At 41.6% G+C, this 20,568-nt stretch overlaps 1 long non-coding RNA gene across 4 annotated transcripts; it reads left to right on the forward strand.

Annotated features, from left to right (window-relative positions):
- The first annotated feature begins 989 nt into the window (after positions 1–989).
- LOC309332540 lies at positions 990–15,538 on the forward strand. Of its 4 annotated transcripts, none has more exons than XR_014152138.1 (3): positions 999–3,441; positions 6,944–7,170; positions 15,165–15,538. It is a non-coding gene; the product is annotated as an uncharacterized lncRNA (long non-coding RNA). The 4 variants fall into 4 exon arrangements; XR_014152139.1 differs by lacking the exon at positions 15,165–15,538 and adding an exon at positions 9,444–9,765; XR_014152140.1 differs by lacking the exon at positions 15,165–15,538 and adding an exon at positions 8,699–9,427.
- The last annotated feature ends 5,030 nt before the right edge of the window (positions 15,539–20,568 follow it).

Below are 20,568 nucleotides of genomic sequence, written 5' to 3' on the forward strand. Positions count from 1 at the left end.
TCTACCCATGTGGCAAGGTGCCTCAGGCAGCGGGATCCAAGGGGGCAGCAGATCCTAATCTTCCTGAGAGGAGGAACTTCAGCAGATCACATTTGGGCTTCCTTCACCTACAGCCACCTGCCTTTTATAACCTGTGTATTAGTCGCATCCCAAGTGACGCAGGATTAGTAGAAACTAGTTGTTTTTTACTGGTGTTTTAAAAAAATAAAGGGATGAAAGGAATGTTAGTATGGGGAAAACAGACATATAAGTTGTAAAGGTAAAGGGACCCCTGACCATTAGGTCCAGTCGCGAATGACTCTGGGGTTGTGGCGCTCATCTCGCTTTATTGGCTGAGGGAGTTGGCGTACAGCTTCTGGGTCATGTGGCCAGCATGACTAAGCTGCTTCTGGCTAACCAGAGCAGCACATGGAAATGCTGTTTACCTTCCCGCCGGAGTGGTACCTATTTATCTACTTGCACTTTGACGTGCTTTCGAACTGCTAGGTTGGCAGGAGCTGGGACCGAGCAACGGGAGTTCACCCCGTCACGGGGATTCGAAAAGCCAACCTTCTGATCGGCAAGTCCTGGGCTCTGGTTTAAGCCACAGCGCCACCCGCATCCCTATATAAGTTGTAGGTTGGGTTAAAGGTAGATTTTGGGGCTGATCTCATTTGGTTGAATCACTATATAGATGCTTTGATTTGTCCTGATGTATTCCTACACTGGGGACGTGGGTGGCACTGTGGGTTAAACCACAGAGCCTAGGACTTGCCGATCAGAAGGTCGGCAGTTCAAATCCCTGCAACAGGGTGAGCTCCCGTTGCTCGGTCCCTGCTCCTGCCAACCTAGCAGTTCGAAAGTTTGTCAAAGTGCAAATAGATAAATAGGTACCACTCTGGCGGGCAGATAAACAGCGTTTCTGTGCACTGCTCTGGTTCACCAGAAGCAGCTTAGTTATGCTGGCCACATGACCCAGAAGCTGTACGCCGGCTCCTTCGGCCAATAAAGCGAGATGAGCGCTGCAACCCCAGAGTCGGTCACGACTGGACCTAATGGTCAGGGGTCCCTTTACCTTTACCTATTCCTACACTGGAGAAGGGGACCTCAGGTGTGGAACCCAAATGTGGTGCTCCAGGCCACCCTATGAAGTTTTGGGACTTTCATACCACACCTCTCATTTCCCCTGCACCACATCCATCTCTAGAACTTTTGCATGGCTGGGATGTATCCTTGAAATGTATAAATGCCTGTTGCTTGCCTGGATTGAGAGATACACACGTAGAGAGCTCTGACTTTGCATGGTTGGACTGCAGTCTACAAAGATAAGCTCATCTGTTGCTCCAGCCACCAGTGGCATGCAACCCCCAAAAGGTTTTCCCCAAAGGCTGGAAAAGGTTTCCCAACCCTGACCTAATTATTCTTTACAAGATGAAATCTCATGGAAACTGTGCAGTGTATATTCTTAGAACACCAGAATAACATAACCAAAAATTCATGATAGAATTAGAAGGGCAGATCTGAGAACCAGGCAAGTGAGGGTCAAAGTACATGAATTCTGTAATTGGGACTGTTCTTACCTTCTGTGTTTTGGAGAGAATCCTACTGAAATCAATGGAACTTGCACCAAAGTGAGTGTGCCTAAGATCACAGCCATTATTACACTCTTGCATCATCCTGGGATGAAAGTGATGGTTGTGATGGTCAGTTTATGAACATACACTGCTTCTGAAGCCAATGCTAACCAGGCTTATTGCAGAAAAAAAGAATATACAATACCAGAAGACCTTTTAGCAATGGCTAATGAAGGAGGAGACTGGCTTGGGCGGTCATCCTTGGTGGGAGGGGAGGGATGTAACAAGTACATAAACATCCCTATGATAGTAAAGGCTAAGAACTAATACTAGGTAGGTGCAAAGGCTTGTGTGTGCTTTGTGGGCATTTTAAATGGCAGACCATATTGCCACCTACCTTTGAAGCTGCCCTCTTTTTAAAAAAAATGCTGGTTAAATGACCTTTTGGCGTGTTGAGTGGACACATAAATTTGTGAAAGTTTTTTTAATAAACTGTTGATCATCAAATTGACACTGTTATTTTAATGCCATCGTACCTTTAAAAGTGCATGTAAGGTGTTTCAAGAAGCAGGACATTTGTAGCTGGATCCAGAAAAGTCTTTGGATTTACTTGACGAGGTGAAACCATCTGAAAGCTCTGCCCTGTTGTCCACATAAGGACAGAAAGTGAGGCTTCTGTAATTAAACCAGGCATGTCCATAATAGATATTTCATAATGTATGCCAGTCACAGGAGCTGATGTTTACTGTACTTATATTATTTAAAAGGCTGTGAGGCCTCAACAAAGACAGATCCACTTAGTTTACTAGCCTTGGTCTTGGATCATGAAGTTCCTGGTTGAAATCCAGGAGCACTCAGAAAATGCTGCTTTTTCTACACCTTTTGTCAGTTTCACTTTAAGTACCTGTTGCACACCAGCCTGGAATGCGTTTTGGACTGGAATCAATACTTCTACCCAAACCAGCCTCCAGTGTAGGAAAGTTTTATTATGAAAATGTCCATGTATTTTTTAACAACATGAGGCTAACTCAGGATAGCTCAATTGGTAAAGCTTGAGACTTAATCTCAGGGTCATGGGTTTGAGCACCACATTGGATGAAAGATTCCTACATTGCAGTGGGTTGGACTAGATTACAGTGGTACCTCAGGTTACAGACGCTTCAGGTTACAGACGCTTCAGGTTACAGACTCTGCTAACCCAGAAATAGTACCTCGGGTTAAGAACTTTGCTTCAGGATGAGAACAGAAATCGCACAGCGGCAGCGGGAGGCCCCATTAGCTAAAGTGGTACCTCAGGTTAAGAACAGTTTCAGGTTAAGAACGGACCTCCAGAACGAATTAAGTTCTTAACCTGAGGTATCACACTATTCTCATCCCTTCCAGCTCTACAGCTCTATTATTGATTGATTCTGTGAGGCATGTAAAGAGTTAACTGAACTGAATGCAGACTTGCAAGCAGCAAAGAGTCAGTTAAACTGTCAAGCAGGTGCTATATTAGGGGAGGTTTCTGGCTTTATATTCAAAACCAAAGGGGGGCTGTTTTAACTGGTCAGTAAGTGGACATTCCGCCTCATCTCATTGGCCCATAACTACAAACCAATCACAGGACAGGATTTCACTCGGATGGTAGTGATAAAAGGCCAGGTTCAGTACTGGTCAGACTAGAGTAGCTGTTGGAGTGGAACAGTGAGGGCTTAGGGGAGCAACTAGGAGAAGAGGTTTGTTTCTGAAGGGAAGTTGGAGATGTAACTGAGGAACTGGTATCGCCAGGGCAAAGAGCTGAAGGTCTGCTAGGAGGAGAGATAGGTTTTGTGGCTATTGCCAAATGCCAGCTGGTTGTTCTGAACAGCAACCCTAAGAAGATTGAAGGGACCCAAGAGTGAAGGACGTGAGTGCCAAGTTGAAGACTACTTGTAAAAGTCTCTGGGTGTAGTGAATTGTGTGTTAACCAGAGAGAGAGAGAGTAATTTGCTAGGGCTTGAATAGAGGAAAAAACTAACCTGGTACACACACACACACGTTTTCCAAATTATTTAAATTTAATACAATTTTTAAAATAATTAGGTTTCCCATTCCTGTTACAAACTTAAGTCCAAATGCTTCCTGATGATGCCACTTCATTCTTTTTTAATCACCTTCTTATCCTATTAATTTTAATCCATTTTCATAGCTGGCCTTTTTTGTTTCCTTACAATCAGCACCTTTGTTGTTTCCCAAACATATAAAAATCCATTTTGTGTGTGTAGACCTTCCAACACTCTGTTCCCAGACCTGGTGTGTAGAGAGAGTTTATTGCCATTGTCCTTTGTCCATAACTACATTCTTAATGGTTATATGTGATCCTCGGATAAAGGGTAGTATAGAAATTTAATAAAGGAACAGTAACCCTATTTAAAGTAACTCAATGAAACCACAGACCTTAGTAAATCCTTTAAATAAACATGACTGCCTATTAAGAATAAGCCTCAATAAGCTTATAATGTCATAGATTTTTTTAAACTTTAAATATACCATGGTATGTTTTGGTCCATACTGCTGCAGGAGAAGGATTGGGCTGAGTGGAATTATGGAAATGGGTCTGTTGCAGTGATAGGGAATCATCTGCCCGCAGCATCTGCACAGAGACCTGCTGTTGTATTGTACTTTGTAGCCAAATACAATTATGGTACATTTCTTTAGGATTTCTTTCCACTCTCACACTTTTTATGACCATTAACAGTGGCTGATGAATAATAAAAGAAGCACCACCAAACTTAAAACAAGGCAAATCAAGGTAGAAAGCAGTGAAATGGAAACACTTCAACTTAGAGCTTGCAAGGATTCAGCAATTTCCCACAGTGTAAGGCTCCCTGATAGTCAGCTAGCACCCAGTACTAGCCTGGACAAAACTTCTGAAGTGCTAGGTAGTCCATGCAAGGGGTGTATGGAGTATTAGGGGAGGGGTAGTATCTCTGGTGGGTGGAACACATCATGCTCCTTCTGGGGTAGTTTGTCCACCTTTGGTCCCCACCCTGCATTCATCTCTCATCTGTGGTTCCTATAAGCTGTTAGCATGTGACAGCAGCCAGACCCTAGGAAACGTCTTTGACGGGATGGCTAAAGCAGGTGAGGGGTAGCCAAGGGTCTCAAACCCTCAGTGAGTTAGGGACTTCTATACATGCAAAGACAGGCTCCCGCAGATTGTGTGGAAAAGACCAATAGTGGGTATCGTGGCCGAGAAGGTGGTTTCTGCATGTGCCGTAAAGGGAAATGAGGGGCAGATGGAGAGGAAGCCAATCTAGAAGGATCCTAAACCTCCACTGCTTTGGGGGAGATCATTGGGAAAAGAAAAGGCTAAGGAGTAAACCCTACACAAATCTGCAGTGGAGTCACTAAAATGGTTTGATGTCGCCTTGTATGCCTCCTTCCAGCAACTCCTGCAGCCAAGCTGCAGCGAAACATTACTCTCCTTTACTTTGGACCACATCAGCAAGGCTGAGGGGGGATTTGTTGTCTGGATAGCCCAGGACCTCCATACACACTGCCCAGGCTTGGACAATAATGTTAATTTTTGAGTCAGGCTGTTTTTTTAATTCTTCTTGTTGTTTTGTTGGTTCTTTTCCTCCTTCATTCTCATTTTTCAGGGGGGGAAATGTCCCTTAAGGAACACTCCATGATAGCTCATCAGACGAACATGTGAATGGCTGACATTATGTAATGCTTTGACATTTCGCATTCCCATGGTATTATCCCACTACCACCAATGCAGAATAAGCTGTCAGAGCATGAAATTGGTATTTTTACATATTCTTAATGTACAGATGTCAGTCTGAAAACCATTCACTGGGGTTAAGATTATATTCTTTGTTTCACTCCATTCATATGCGAAAATCTGTTTGAAGGGTTTTTTTTTAAGGAGAGACAAACCTTAAATAAAGAATTTAAATTAATAGCTCTATCAAAACAGCACCAGGTAACTCTAAGGCATGGTGTGATGAAAGCAAGATAGACCATATCACTCCAAGATTGCAACACTCCGTTTAAGCACCTGTGTTTCTGGCACACTTAGCAGAAAGTCAACAAGAGCCAAATGCAAATTGGAAATATAATCAGTGACCTATTTTCTACTGCCAAATTTATCAGCATGTTCCAAATCAAATCTGCTCACAGTTTACAAGTGTGTTATTCTATGTTGATTGCCATGAAAGAATGCTGTAACCTTAGGGGAGGATTAGTATTTCTAAAAATAAAGTAGCACCAGGGGATGGTGGGGTAGTGGGAAAGGAGTAAGAAAATGCTCAATCTAATGATCCTAGTTGTTGAGATGCTACCACAGGCTCCAGTACCTTGCCCAGAAATGGTGCATTCCTCACGATTAGTAAATGACAACAAGACCCACCAAAAGTCAATAAAAGTATATGATGTTATCATTCCTGCATTCATTTATTGATTTTTATTACATTTCTATACAGCCCTTTATCCAAGGATCACATGGTGGTTTACAATATAAAAATACAAAAATACATAACATAGTAACAAGCGAAAACTATATTCCCCATCCAATATAAATACACATTTTAGAAGGTCATATACTGTTTAATTAGCCAAAACCCTGGAATAAGAAGAACGTTTTTGCCTGGCACATAAAGATGTGTAATGAAGGTGATAGGCGAACCTCCTTGGGGAAAGCATTCCACAAGCAGGGAGCCACTGCAGAAAAAGCCCGCTCTGATGTTGCCACCCTCTAGACATCTCGTAGAGGACGCACATGAAGAAGGGCCTCAGATTATGATTGCAGGGTCTAGGTCAGTGCAAATGGGGAGAGGCAGACCTTGAGGTATTGCAGTCCTGAGCCATTTAAAGCTAGGGCAACCCAGATGGGAGGGGTACAAATAATAAAATGATTATTAATATTTATAGGTCAAAACCATCCCTTCATAATCTATGATGGCTTCTGTGTGTGGAAAAGCCCTCCATAATCTATGATGGCTTCTGTTTGGGCAGCAAAAGACCTTGCATCTGCCCTAAAGATTAGATTTGCTCTTTTGCTGTTTTTTATGTTTAAAACACAGTATGCTTGAAGTGCAGTCAGGGAGCCCCTAACTGGCGCTGTGGACAGCTTGCTGACAACCTCCTGATCAAGAGCTACTGAAAGGCTGGAGTCAGGGAAACCCAAGTGGCTTCTGCTGCACCTACATTCCAAGAAAGATCAGGAGCAAGGCGGGGGGGGGGGGATAATTTCTCCTGCAGTGGGGAGCTCCCACTGAGGATGCAATTCTTGGAATTATCCCTGTTCTGATTGTATCATGTTGACCAACGTTAAGTGACTGTGCCGGAAAGACCACCACATTTTTAACTTCTCTTGCTTGTTGCAAATTGTCACCACCTTGCTACCTTCTCCTTTCCCCTAGATGTGTGACTTGCTTTTTTGAATGACCCCTTAGCGGAGGATTTTGTTAACATGCTTGCGCTTCGGGGCTCTGGAGATTTCTACTTGGATCAACAAGAAACATTGATTCTAACATGTTCCAGAGGATTTGTGACATTCTCAGCGTGTGTGAAACTCAAATCACCCCCCACAGGCCCACCGTCTGATGACATGTGGAAAGCTTTCCTCGCTATTTGTCCTTGGAAATGTGTAAGTACAGAAGTTAATCCTTCTTGGGATAAATCTCATTTATGTGTTTGTCTCCTCGGCAAGGTTTATCCTACTTCATTAAGTTTTGGCATCTCAAAGGGCAACAGCTGCACCGTCACACTGCCACCGCTTTAAGAACCTCCATTCATGATAATGTTTAATGCAAACTTATTCCTCTTGCCAACTGCAGGAACATTAAAGTAGATTTTCCTTATCTTATTACTATTTGCTTTTTAAAGTATTTTGATTTTAAACAAAGATACTGTACGGGATCTTCAGCTGGTATACCTTGGCATAGCTCCAGTAAATTAAGCATTGCTCCTTCCCTCCAACTCAGCTGGGTATCTGACCCAATTTGGGAGAGAGTGGTGGTTTGAAAGGGTTGGAAAGCTTGACTCAGTACTTGTTTATATGTGACAATAAGGACTGGGATTTCTTCTGTAGCATATTGTTTAGAAGGAATTTACTGGGCACAGCCTGTCATCAGTGCTGGAGCAGGTGCTCAGGCAAGATGCCATCGGTGGCCACCCTTTCTGAGTAGCTCCACCTCCTCAGGGGCAGACTTTGGTAATCTTTCAAAATATGGCACCCTGTGTGAGGCCAAAAACTTCTCCATCTCCTCAGTATGGCCACTGCTTACTTGCTCATGTGGGATATTTACAATGCACTCAAACCAACAAGACGTGTTCACTAGAAAAGCACACACAGAGGAAGTTGGCAGTACTACCTGTGAGAGCCACTCCCGTTGTGTACTGCCAGGTAAGCGGGGTCCATGCTCTAAAAGCTGGCTATGTTCCTGGCCTGCTCTCTCTTTTCTCTGCTTCTTGATATTCAAATACTCATCTCTTCTCTTTGCTCATCCATAACTAAGGATGTAGGCCAGCTCAGATTCCTTTTTAATCTAAAGTACAATATATGTCTGCAACTACTTTTAGTCACCACTCTCAAGACTGCTTCTGTGAAACTGAATGAGTAAATTTTTCTTTACTTATAAGAAGTCTGTTCTGCGTGTTTATTGTTTTTAAGGGAGAAAAGGTAAATTACCAGGAAATGTAGTCTCCTTTAAAGCATCCTGGATTACTTAACTAAAAGGCTAAAGCTAGTTTATCAACAGCTTCCTTATTTTGAGCTGCAAAGGGACATATGCTAAACTCACAAACATGAGCGAGGAATGATAATATCTAACTCATATATCCTTTCCTAGTTTTAATACATCCCTACAACTCAGAGACAGCAAAGAGGAGGAACAGCAGGGCCAGAAGGTTCTGTGGTTTAACAGTGGGTGACTTTGCAGCGAGGGGCCTTGGCAGGTGTCCATCAATGCATTCTCCTGACATTGGCCCTGCTTGCTGTGACTTATTTCAGCTGTTGCTCTAAGACAATATGTTGTGGTCAGTGTGGTGTAGCGGTTAGGCCAGGCATCGGACTAGGACTTGGGTAGACCAGGGTTCAAATTCCCCACTTGGTCATGAAGCTCGTTGGGTTACCTTGGGCCAGTAACTGCCTCTCATCCAAACCTATCTTACAGGGTTGTTGTTGTTGGGATTAAATGAGAAAGGCAAGACCTGCTTTACATCTGCAACAGAATTGCTCACCACCTGCTCTTGACATCTATTTTTATCTTCTGGCCTTGCCATGTTGCGCGTCCTTAAATAACACATCATTTGTGTTTTGTTTTGACATCCGTATTGTGGGACACTAGGGCACTCTGGAAGAGATTTGGCTCAGTTCTCTGCTTGTGACACAAATGCTGGCTAGGCAGAAGGGTCCCTGACAGTTGTAGGTGCAACCTACCTGCCTTGTGCCAAAGAAACTTGCCAGTGAGATAAGCCTCTGGCAGTAGATTGGATGGTCTGAATTTAGGAAGTCCAGGTAAGCAGAAGATCCTAGAAAAAGAGGGGTGAAAGAAACAGGGCCTATGAAAGCAAGCTTGAAAGGTGGTGTGCTCTTACAGAAGACTGGCATGAAGGTGCGACATTTGAAAGGAAGCTAGGAGAGATTTAGGCAAAGCAAGAAGGGCTAACATTGACTCAGTCTGTTGAAATAATTATGTATTTGGCATATAGGACTTTGACAATTAAAACATAGGTGGCTAACATTAGAGGCCCTCATTGAGCAAATCTGTCTTCATATGTAGCAGATTGTACTTAATCTCCAAAACATCATATGTAAATACCTTTTCAACATATTGCGATATTTACAATGAAAGAGCTGTTCATTAAAACACATTTACTCTGGATAACCTGACACAAAAGAAATTATCTTGTTTACAGTGGAATCCTGACAAAAATACATGCAGAAAAGAGAGGCAAACACATCTGAATCTGGATTGCTTAGTGGAACACTGGTTTGCTGCCACATCCAATTTTTCTCATTAGAACTTGTTTTATTTGAACATGACTCAGTACCCCGTGTAAAATGTGAAGTTGTTAATCGTATTACTATATGGAAAACAAATTAATTATGCATGATATTGCAAATGGGCTGTTAGTTTGACACCGGAAAGATTAAACAAATGCAGGCACTGCTTCAAATGGTATCTGATATACATATAAGGCCCTCTTTACGATCATTTGTAATTTTCATGTAGGAAAAATTGATCTGAAGCCTTTTCTTGTATCTTCTAAAGAAATTTCAAATTAACATTTTGAAGGTTAGATTAACAGCTACGTTGTGTGTGTCCGGTCACAGGAAATTAAGGTTATTAGTTATTGTTTTTTGGAAATATGGTATTAGACCTTACCGTGAATGAATTTGAATTCTAATTACAGATAGGTAGCCGTGTTGGTCTGCCATAGTCAAAACAAAATAAAAAAATTCCTTCCAGTAGCACCTTAAAGACCAACTAAGTTAGTTCTAGGTATGAGCTTTCGTGTGCATGCATGGTATCTGAAGAAGTGTGCATGCACACGAAAGCTCATACCTAGAACTAACTTAGTTGGTCTTTAAGGTGCTACTGGAAGGAATTTTTTTATTTTGTTTTGAATTCTAAGTTTCTCCTCCGTTCATTGAAGGGAGTCAGCAATTTCTGACACCTTTTCCTTCATCCGAAGCCCTCTTCCACACCCAGTGTTTGAAGCTCCCATTGTTCTAGGTGCATTTTGTGACAGGGGATTTCATTAGCCCGAGTAGTTTCTGAGCTCTGGGTGCAATACTGGAGCAGAGAACTTCAGGGATTCCTGCTGCAGAACTAAAGTTCCAGGTAGAGACTTTATTGTTTGGACAATGTCAGACAAGCCCTGGAACCAGTGAACTCTTATTAGTTGACTGGCAAGCACTTCAAGGTCTCGCCAAGGACTTACAGATCCCAGTTACTATTTCCACACACACCCCTCTTTGGATTTGCTTCTACATTCAGGTGCCTATTCTGTACAGTTAAGTGTTAGTGCAGTTGCTGGAACCCGGTGTGATTGGGAAAAGGTTGCCAGCCCAGAAGCGCCTTCAGCACTTGCCTCAAGTCTGAGTCACACAGACATTCAACTGACTTGCACAATTATTACACAAAGATCCCAAGACTCATGGAGTATTCTGCTCACAAGGTTGAACTTTCATTTTTACTGCTTCACACTTAGCTACTTCTGCAGATCTACTCCACTCCAAACAATCTATTCATTGAACCTCTTGGAACTTAGCATTTAAGAGGTAAGGGGCTGATTCTGTAGATATAAATTTGCAAAAGAACAATGGGATTAAGGTTTTTCTCTCAACTCTGTATGTTTATTTTATAACATTTTTGTTGTGAAGAAAATGCATGTTATCTCTGCAGACACAAATTCACACTTTTGAGAACTGCAAGGACAAGCATCTGTGATACCTCGTTAGAAAAACTGCCCCAAATAATCTTACAGAAACCTCTGGAAAGGCATGGCATTGTGAATGGATTAATGGAGTTCATTTAAACACTGCATATAAAGCCTCATGCTACATAATTAAAAACAAATCCTTATTTCCTGATGAATAGACTTTGGACTATAATGTAACTTAAATAGAAAACTATCTTTAGAGAGATGTTTCCTCCAAAAGCATTTTTTAAAAAAATAAATCCGATTTTTTTATTTTTAAAAAATCATTGATTTTTATCCACCCTGACCCCACCCCTCTTGCTGATGTGGTCCAAAGGAAAACAGAGCAATAGGTTTGGCACCAGCTTGGCTGCAGAAGTTGCTGGAAGGAGGTGCCATCCAGTTGTTTTAGGGACTCCACCTCTGGATTTGTGTAGACTAATCCCATCTGCCCCTCTACAGCACATGCAGAACCCACTATTGCTCAATCCAACAGAGTCTGTCTTCGCATGCAAGGGAAGTCCCTCACTGAGGGTTTGAGGGTTTGAGACCCATCAATGTGGTCGTTCCAGCACCTCTGTAGTGTTGTGTCATGGCGTTCTGTGTTCCACGATGGAAACGGTACGGTATATCTCCCTTTAAAAGCTCAACAAGTTCTGGCACCTTTTTCTAGAAAAAAAGCCCTGACTGCTGAAGAACCAGCCTCATATAACCAACATGCTTAAGTCTAATTAATGCTTTCTTTCTCTTTCTCTCTCTCCAAAACTTTATTAGGCATTACAGATATAGACCATCTTAAAACATCCATATACAATATACAATTTGTGTGTGTGTGTGCGTGCACACACACACATACACACACACACACACACAAAAAGAAACAGCCATATAAGATATATTGTAACAGAAATTTTCATTGGAGTATCTTCCCGCTAAACCATGCCATTGACCACTCTAAGAGATACTGTTGACAGAAACTCAGCCACCCTTGCAGTTATCTCCAGGTTAATACCAGACAGGTAGAATCTGATATTTTCATTGTGCCATGATGTTAAACTACCCAAAAAAGGGGATAGCACACATTTGTGTAGCTGGCTGTACAGTGGACAGTAGAAAATAATATGTTCTGCAGTGTTCGGCCATTCAAATAGCATCTGCAATGTCTATCATTTCTATGGATATTTAAATATCTGCCCTTACAAAAGTTGAGGGGGAAATATTCAATTGGGCTAACATGTCCTACATTGGGCTGGAATTATTAACTTGGAGATATAAGTGAGCCTGTTATTGGTTGTATTTAAACCATGAACTCGTGGGAGATTATTTTATTTACAGTTGACTCAATGTTTTGTTTTTCGATATCCTTTAATCTAATTTGGATATTGCGATAAATAGAATTATACAATAATTCCAAGTCAATACCAATAGATCTAATTTTGCTGTGTATGAGTTGGAGCCATCTGGGTTTATAGGAGTCCTTAGGTAAATCGGAAAGTAGACTTGAAGGTTGGGAATGAAAATGGCAACACAGCCAGTATTTTATAGTGCTAGTCCATGCCCAGTATTCAGTCATGTGTATACCTAATTCTGCACACATCATCTCATACTTGGTTGAATTTGGGAGCCTGAGGATACGTCTCAAGAAACTTGGGAGCTCAATAAGTTCTAGAAAAAAAGCACTGACCGCTGAAGAGCTCTATTATATCCCTCCCACTGAAGTGTGGGATAACCAGCCTCAAAAAACCAACATGCTTAAGTCTAATTAATGCATGAAAGGGTTACTACCATAGAGTAAGCTGTCCTGCTATGTTTGGTAAGGTCACCTCCCCTTAATTTGAAAGGAAATGGGTAATCAAGCCAGTTCAACACCCCGTGTACTTGAGAAGCTCAGCATGTGAAGAGATTTGAGCTGGTACTCAGAAGCCACTTTTCTATACCATTGACATCTATACAAGTGCTCACCCATCATAAACATGTAAGAAGACTTGTGTTGCTTGATCAGACAAAAGGTTCACCTCATCTAGCACCTTGTTTCCAATAGCAGTTAGCCAGATGCTTCTGGAAGCTCACAAGACCAGAGCTTAAAGATGATGACAATTGTATATTACTACCACTACAAACTGGATCTAGTATTCAGAGCCAATACAATATTGGTGTCCCTAAATCTAAATTGCTTCATTTCAGTTTTGGCAGGGCCAGGGGATATATCCCCTTTTCATTACATTCCTATCTGGCATGGTTGTGTCTTATTTGCCATATTATTTTACAGGTTTGCTTGAGTTCAGAGTTTGCTAGAGAAAGCAAGACTCATAACAGTTTATTAAGAAGCCAGCATGATCATTTTCACCTCTTCTGAATATGTTTGTTTCACAGCAATTATGACTGTATATTGAGCCAACAGGGGAAGAGTTAGGAAATTGCTCCATTTTAATTTGAATTTTATTGATTTCAAAATTTAACTAAAAACAAAAAAGGTTTCAATTACAGAATAATCTTTTTTATATTTCACAGTTAGTAATTTTCATACAGCTGTATAATGGGGCTAAAGAGGATCTGGAATTAATGAAATTGATTTTTGTTAAGTGTCGCTTCACTACATTATTCTTAAAGTCTTTGATTAACTGGAATTCAAAAAAAATTATGCGTGATATTTCCCTTCCAATCATTTGGCAGTAAACATGCATGCAGATTTGTATGAGCACACATACAACAGACACTCACATGAGCAAATCAATATAAACCAAAAGGATTTGAAAAGACTGAAAATGATGCAATATAGCAAAGCAAGATCTTGGTATAAATGCATTCTTGAAACCACACAGGGACCTATCACATCATGCGAATAAAACAAAAAAGAAATATTCTAATTCTAGGTGAAACCATTGCTCAGTGACCTACCATCAACCCTGCCATCTTCTTTGCCAAGGTCTAATTTGCCTTCTAGCAACAGTGTGGTTAATCACTTGGCTTCATGACAATAAAAAAAAATATTTAATACATTTGAATGTGTCAGTCACAGTTTGGCTGAGTATTCAGCTGTGCAGCACAAAGCCCCTTCTGACATTATGCTATAACACTGAAAAGTGAAAGACCCAAACCTTGGCTGTTTGAATTGAAAATATAGAAGTCTTTCCTTTTTTATCAATATATACATTTTTCTTAAATTTTATGGAATACCAAAGTTTCCATGCTAAAATTAAACTGCTACAAAAAAAATAGTATTTTCCCCTTAGGTATACATATATGGAGAACTACTAATCATTTGATAAAATGCCTTACTAAAGTTGTAAACCTAACCATGTCTATTCAGAAGTAAATCCCATTGAATTCAATGGTCTTACTCCTAGGTAAATTGGATTAGGATTACAGCCCAAATCAGCTTTTGTGTTCATTTTAATGAACCATTTGTGTTTTTGGTTTTTTTTAAATAATTCTGTCTGAAACAAGAATCCCCACTGTATGATATCTGATCCCAGGTGTGGTTTAGCCCCTCACTACCACAAACTTTATGGAAATTTCAATTTTAATTTGAAGAGGTTAAGTTTCTACTTCTAGTTATTGCACAGAAACATTTGGACTACATGGCTGTAACATGTGCTGTAAGAGTCATAAGATGAATGAGCAAAGGGGGGGGGAATGCCTTCTTAATTTTTTCAGAATTTTAAAGATGATAGCCTTTGAAGTTCATAACCACTCCTAGGATAACCTATTAGCCATGATATCTTTTTTAAAATGTTCAGAGATATATACTTGAGATTACAGTAGGAAGTCATTTGATTGACTGCTTCTTCAGATAAACATAACAAAACTCATTGCCTATAGAAAACTGACATGTCAGACAAAAGGTTAGGCTAGTACCATTTCCCCTACCATCCCAGTTTTCTAGGTGGATGGATATTTTTATTTTTTGTTGAAAAGGTACTGAGTCATGCAAGCCATCAGCTTCAGTTTGAAGTAGTACAGCCTAGAGACAGGTTTGCCATCTCAGTTAGAAATTACCCTGTACTTTCTTCAGTATTTTGAAAAGGCGCCACATTGATGTTCTGGTGATCTACAAATACATTCAAATAGATCAATCAATTTTAATCAATTGAAAGGCAGGAAATTAATCAGCTAAAAGTCCTTTAGTCTAGAGCAGCTTTAACAGTAAATATGGGTTTACTGTATGACACTGTAAATAACTTAGATTTTGTTTGTATTTCTTCTTTCCAGGTGCTTTTCTTTTGCTAGCATTTTCACTTTGATCAATACAGCAAAACTACTCCTTAATCAAAACTCTATTTTCTTCATGAGTATTTTCCACTTTGCCTGCTGTTGTCTGAAGCAGGCTGTTTGGAGATTTGGCTTCATATCGTTCAATCTTTTTTTCCCCCCATGAAGCAAAGGAATTCATTTTTACCTTTTCAGAGTGATAATAGTCGATGGAACAAAAGTTCAAGTGCAGAATGTTCTTGAGCTGAAATCTTTCATTTCTGCTTCCTCTTGTTGTTGCATTGATCTTGGAAATGGAAAAGGGATTCATTGTTTAGTCATACCCCAGGTCTCCCCAGGAAAATAAAACCCATCAAGAAATACCCTCAACAGTGTGTTTGAATTTATGGACATTATTTGTGACAAGGATGGCTCCATTGTTTCAAAATAGCTGAAGAAACAATACTTGCAATAGCTTTAGTTGTCTGTGTGTATTTGGGGAAACGGGAGAAGCAACAGATGAAACGTGTGACACAAAGCTAGGAAATATGCTATTTTTAAAAATATATTACAATTTTGAACCATATTTATGTGTAATCCAACAATGTAGGCATCAACAATGGGGAAGATGAAAGGAAACGGACATTCAAACACTCTGCTTGTATTTTGAAATCTTTCCTTTTATCTCAGACTGAAAACAAATGAAAATTCCACCCTTGTACTCACTGTGTTGGCAGCCAAATGAACAAGCAGTTCTGAAGGGTGCTGTGCTGATTTGCATCTTTCCATTTTACTGCAGGGGAAGGTGGAATTTTTGACTCATAATCCCCTCAATATGAATAACTAATCAACTTTAACACACATGGTAACCAAAGAGGAAGTGTGCCAGAATGGACTGTATCCAAATTGTCGTATTTTAATTGGGTTCATGAAACCACAAGAAACACAGCATTTGGCTAAAAGTCAACACAGTTAAGTTTGTCTGCATTCTCAGATTATCTGTTACTTTCTATATGAAACGGTGATCCCAAAGCAGTTAGCTTAGCCGTCTTTGAGGTGGAACACTATTTGCATCTTATCTGAGCAGATGAATATCCTGCACCCCATGGGGTGCTGCAAGCCTTTTTCCAAGGGACATAAAGTAACTTGGTTTTGTTCTCTGAGCTGATCCACTTTATGCAGGATAGCAACAGGCTCTGTTTCTTAGAGGATATCAGGACTAAAGCATAGGGTCGCCAACTTTTTACAGGCTCATGCCCTCTGGTCACAGTAGTCCATAGTCTGGTAATCTCTGGATTAGATTACTGTAATCATCATGGGGCTGCCCTTGAAGATGTTTTAGTGACTGTAGCTGATGCAAAATACAGCAGCCAGGGTGTTGACTGATACGGTTGTCAGAACCATGTAACAGCAATTCTAAACAGTTTACATTGCTGCTTATTTGCTACCAAGCCCAGTTCAAGGTTTTAATGCTTATGTACAAAGTCCTGAATGCCTTAGGACCCAGTTATCTGAAGGAGCAATACCCAGGCTTCATGATCTGCCAGGGATGTCCCTTTTGTTATCCCATACAGAGCAAAGTCCAATGTGCTTTTTGCTTGAGATGGGGCCTTCTTGTTGGTGGCACCCTGGCTGCAGAATGATTTTCCCTTGATGTGTGACTGATACCAGCAGTGTTCAGCTTTTGGCACCAGCTGTAAACCTTTCATTTCCTCCAGGCTTAAGTAGGGATAGGGGTTGAGATATTGAGCCACTTGGCATTGCTATAGGGAGCAGATGATATTATAGGATGGTTTTAGCCATTTTTATTCTATGTTTTTGTATTATTTTTATGTGATCCACCCAGTTTAGGGCAGGATATAATTTTATTAATAAGAAAGACAGAGACTAAGTGTCTTGAACCTCTGGCCTACCTGGCAGCAAGTCAGTATGTCAAGTTCAAAGTCTGGATGTCAAGTCAGACAAGCAAAGTCCAAAGGTCAGGAAACACAGTCCAGGGTCAAGCCAAGTAGCCAAGTCTGAAGTCCAGCAGTCAGAATACAGTCCAGAGTCAAACCCAAAGCACAGTCCCATAGATGTCCAGGAGCATCCAAGCCAAAGTCCAGTGTGGTGTAGTGGTTCGATTCCCCACTCCTCCACATGCAGCTGCTGGGTGACCACACACTTCTCTAGTCATACTTCTCTGAAGTCTCTCAGCCTCACACACTTCATAGAGTGTTTGTTGTGAGGGAGGAAGGGAAAGGAGATCGTTAGCTGCTTTGAGACTCCTTAGGGTAGTGGTAAAGCGGGATATCAAATCCAAACTCTTCTTATTCATCATCCACAATGGGCAGTTGAACAGACATAGCACCTCAGCTCTGGTCCCCTTTTGTACTTTGCATGCTGATTGCAGCATCTGTGCTTGATGAGGCATGTGACCCTCACCTGTTCCAAGCCTACTCCAGCTGAGGAATCACATCCCTCCTTCCAGAGCTAGCAATCCCCACCTAGTCAGTTAGGGAGGAGCTGGGCTATGAGCCCTTGCCTGCCTTAGCCTCCTAGAGAGCCACACCCGCCGCTCCCTACACCTCAAAGCCTGCCATGTTTGTGGGGATAGGAGCTTCTCTGGCTCTGGGTTCTGTCGTTCTGGTTCCTGTGCTTTGACCTTCAACTCCTCACCATCCTCCATCACCCTGTGAGTACTTCCTTCCCCATTTCCTGCTTGCCCCAGTGTGTCCCAGTCCTGACTACACTCCTTGCCAGGATCCCCTTCCTCCTCCCTGCAGTCCTGCCAGTTCATGACACACAGGCAGCAATCCTAATCCCACTTACCCTAGAGCAGGCATGTCCAAAGTTCATTTCGGGGGCCGCCGGTCGGTTTAATTCAGCCCCTGCGACAGTATATTTCCTGGCCGTCACGCAGCAAATCTGGCCCTCTTTGGAAAAGGTTCGGGCACCCCTGCCCTAGGGGAAGCCCCATTAAATTCAGTAGGATTTACTACTGACTAGACATAGATTGCATTGTAATAAATACTTTTATTCCAGTTACCCACATAACTGTGCTTCTGCTGCAGCTTAAATTTCACTTCCAGGTCAGGCCAGGCAGCCAAAGGCAAGTTCTTGGCAATATTGCCATTTCCTGCATTCAGTATAATTTGGCAAGGAATAGCCCCAGCTGCAATCCTACGTAACCTGCAAAAGTTAGATTCTGTTATTAATTGTGTAATTGTACTAGTTTATGGGTTAACAACTGCACACCTGTTAATTAAGGAAGCATTTTGGAAGCATAGTGTTATATATTTGTACAGTGAGGCCTCAAGTAATTCTGTTGATTTTTAGCCTTTCTCAACTGGCTTGGTTCTCATTATATTCCCTGGACCTTGACTAAAAGGGATGCCTGCCATAGTACTGGGTCCTGGTCACTTGTATCTCATTATTCAAGATTCACACTGGGATACCTACCTGCAACAGTGTAATTACACACACACACACACACACACACACACACACACACACCCTTACAGCTTCAACAGAGTTATCATGAGTTAGGATATCAGGCATTTTCAGTGGTCAGGATGCAGTGTCCATTACCAATCTACCATTTGCCTGTTGTAATACGGCAAATCTTAGGATCAAGCTGTGCATGCAGCTGAACATGCGGAAGTGTAAGAGATGAGCAGGCAGTAAAATATATTTGATATATTAAAGGCAATTACTACATTTTGCCTTTTCTTTTACATTTAAAAAATGAAGAGAGGAAGCAGAGACCAAGTATGGTGGCAGTGACCAGTATTGTCTGGATTTATAAAGCTTGGTCAGTTTACCTTGACCAGCCAAAGCCTCCATCTTCCATACTTGGTAGCAACCATTGGATTAGGTTGCAGCAGAGGGAGAGATGGGAAGCAGAGTTACTCTTATCAGATCAGCTGAGAGACCAGCTCTGTTTGACACCTCTGTCTGTCCTGTCTGCCCTGAACAATTTCCATTCCAGCTAGTCATTTTAAGAGCTTCTATTTCACTTTAAGAAGCGGTGTCTGAGTTTGCTTGTTCTCTTCTATTTTGCCTTTGAAACTGTGTCCTTTAGACTGTAAGCCTGCATACAGGGATTGTCTTGTCTTGACTGATTGCATATAACCTGCTCTGGGAGCCCTTTTGGCGGTTGAATGTGGTATAAATGCAAGGAAAAAGGTATTTAGTGGTTAAGAAGAGTCCTGCTGGATGAGGCCAAAGGTAAATCTAGCCCAGCATCGAGTTCTTGCAGTACCCAGTTAGATGCCCATGCTAAGCCCACAAATCAAACCTAAGCATAACAGCACTCTCCTCACTTGTGATTCCCACTAACTGGTTTTCAAAGGTGCATTACCTCCAATAGTGAAGGCTGAACACAGACATTGTGAATAGTAGCCACTGGTAGCCTTAGTTATCGATATATCTTCCAGTTTGAAGTTCATATTTCATAATTTTTGACCTGGCAATATATTGCAAATCACGATGTGTGTGTGTGTGTGTGTTATGCAGAAATCATGATGCGGGGAAAACCGTGAAGCCAGCCAATACCTTTACATACCGTATTTTTTGCTCTATAAGACTCACTTTTTCCCTCCTAAAAAGTAAGAGGAAATGTGTGTGCGTCTTATGGTGCGAATGCAGGCTGCGCAGCTATCCCAGAAGCCAGAACAGTAAGAGGGATTGCTGCTTTCACTGCACAGCGATCCCTCTTGCTGTTCTGGCTTCTGAGATTCAGAATTATTTTTTCTTGTTTTCCTCCTCCAAAAACTAGGTGCGTCTTGTGGTCTGGTGTACAGACCAGCGAAAAATACGGTAACTCAATCCTTATTTCAGGCTGTCAGGCTTCAGGGAATCTGATCCCTCCCATGGTGGGCAGCCAAGAAGCAGATAATAAGAAGAGTTCTTACCAAGTCCTTTATTCAGTATTCACAGAGAGAGGCTTTAAAAAGTGCCTTGCCATCCCAGTAATGGCATTGCTCTGAATAAAGTTCCACCCCCTCCGTCTCTTCTATCGTACGTCATCCCTGCGCTGGCTGATTTGTGCTTTCTGCCTCTGAGCTTTCTGTTCTACTACTCTCAATGCACGCTGGGTCAGGAATGCTTTCTAATGATAATGTGTCAGCCAGCTGCTCTGGCTCTGCTGTTCCCCCCTCCTCTTCCATTATCTCCCAGCTTTTCCCCTCTTCTGCCTCAGAGTCAAGACCTTCTGCAAATCACCATTGTAAATCTATACTGCCCTCCTCTTCTCGGGAAGGTTCAGGAGAAGGGGGCGCTGTCTCCTCCATTCCTCCTCCTGTGTCCGGTCCCTGACACAGACATCGTGATATATTGGTATATCCTGATGTTGAAAACCAGATATCGCCTAGCCTTCCTCCATGGATTTGCCTAATCCGTTTTAAAGTCCTCGGAGTAGGTGTCCATTATTACATTTTGTGGA

The sequence above is a fragment of the Podarcis erhardii genome (assembly GCF_964252035.2).
Source record: "Podarcis erhardii genome assembly, chromosome: 17".
NCBI classification, from domain to species: Eukaryota; Metazoa; Chordata; class Lepidosauria; order Squamata; family Lacertidae; genus Podarcis; species Podarcis erhardii.